The sequence below is a fragment of the Eriocheir sinensis genome, unplaced genomic scaffold (genome assembly GCF_024679095.1).
Source record: "Eriocheir sinensis breed Jianghai 21 unplaced genomic scaffold, ASM2467909v1 Scaffold1671, whole genome shotgun sequence".
Classification (NCBI taxonomy): domain Eukaryota; kingdom Metazoa; phylum Arthropoda; class Malacostraca; order Decapoda; family Varunidae; genus Eriocheir; species Eriocheir sinensis.
The window spans coordinates 18,394-20,000 of record NW_026111041.1 but is presented as its reverse complement, the minus strand read 5'-3'; the positions used below and the strand labels follow the sequence as shown (position 1 = coordinate 20,000).

Sequence of the window (1,607 nt, the reverse complement as noted above, 5' to 3'; positions counted from 1 at the left end):
CTGGATTTTTGATAAGAGATCCAGGGTGACTTGCTTGGAGAGCCGAAAGCGTTGAGTGAACTCCTCTTCCGAGTACATTTCAAAGGGATCCCTACGGCTCCTGAACAAACGGGTTCTCCTCCTGATGGCCAGGTCTTCCCATTGTCCCACGTGAGCCACTCTACGTAGCAGGTGTCTGTAGGCTGCCATTGCTGCTTTTTCTGTAATAAAAATTATATTTAATCTTTTGTGTCATCACCCTCATCAAGGATTATTTTCATTTGAAGTGGAACTTAAGCATCAAGGTCTGTCTGAATATAAGCTTGAGCTTAGATGGCCAATGTAATTATTCCCCATAATGGTGTGAAATATTAATATTGGCCATGCTGGGGTGGGCAGGCTCAGTAATGAAGGCTGCTTCCTTGACCTATTTCATAGCATTCACAATTCATACTTATTGAGGTTTACTGGCGTCAGGCTCACTGTAGTATTACCAAAGTTAAGGTAAAGTTGGGGCACACGCTATAGCTGAGCTGCGCGTGGGTTCTCCGTTGCATGAACACGTGAGCCTGTGGTAGGAGGGAGCCCAACACCCCGGGACACAGGGCCAGTGTGACATCCGGGTTACCACAGTTTACCTTCCCCAGGTTTCCCCAGGTACCCATTTATCAACCAGCCCGAGAGGGAGGATGAACAGCTGGGTGAGCAGCACGCTGACTCCTCGGGTCATGATTCGGACACGGGGCCGCGTAGTAGTAGTCAGCCACGCTGACCACTGAACCACGGAGACCTCTTAGTATTACCAAGCACGAATAATAAGATTATACATCCTGTCAAGCTCCCTCACCCGGGTGTAATAATAAATTTTGTTGGGGCTACTGAATGTCTATTAAATGCTAGCCTACTGTCAGCCTTCCAGCAAGTTGTAAACACGCCTTATCCCGCCTAACGTATCCTGCAACTTTAAAACACTAAACAATCATTCACGGCCGGGAAAATACGCTTGGTCTTACCTGTATATGGATGATGAATTGTAGTAATGGCGGCAGCCTTCCTCTCCCGCGTGACGCCAGGCCGGAGGGGTTAGAATGTTGTCGTCACGACGCCTTATTCTTGTAAAACGCGGAACGGGTACTGTTATCAGAGAAACACTAGTGTTCTGCCTAATAGGATATTTTTTTCCCGAAAATTTATTTTATAATTTATTGTATTTTTTACATTCAGTCTAAATTCTGATAACAATTTAAATCACGATTTCGACGAAGACACGGGGTACCCGTGTCCTCGACACTCGACCATGTTCCAGTATTTTGGCGGGCATTTCAAGTACTCTCAGTAACGACTTGACTTCATGGGAAGTAACTTGTCCTCGACCTTCCGTCTAGCAATACCACCCTAAGGCTCTTCGTCTCATCAGCTCTCCTCCTCCTACTGATAGTCTTCTACCTCTTAAATTCCGCCGCGATGTTGCCTCTCTTTCTATCTTCTATCGATATTTCCACGCTGACTGCTCTTCTGAACTTGCTAACTGCATGCCTCCCCCCCTCCCGCGGCCCCGCTGCACGACTTTCTACTCATGCTCATCCCTATACTGTCTAAACCCCTTATGCAAGAGTTAACCAGCATCT

General features: G+C 46.9%; 1 long non-coding RNA gene across 1 annotated transcript in view; it reads right to left on the bottom strand.

Annotated features, from left to right (window-relative positions):
- Window positions 1-1,053, bottom strand: part of LOC126990468 (uncharacterized) — a 3,566-nt gene extending 2,513 nt beyond the window's left edge. Inside the window, exons 1-2 of the long non-coding RNA XR_007744388.1 lie at window positions 993-1,053; window positions 1-200 (exon numbers count right to left, since the gene is read on the bottom strand). The exon at window positions 1-200 is cut by the window's left edge and continues 31 nt beyond it. This is a non-coding gene — a long non-coding RNA (uncharacterized LOC126990468). The remainder of the gene's footprint in view (window positions 201-992) is intronic.
- Between the last annotated feature and the right edge of the window lie 554 nt (window positions 1,054-1,607).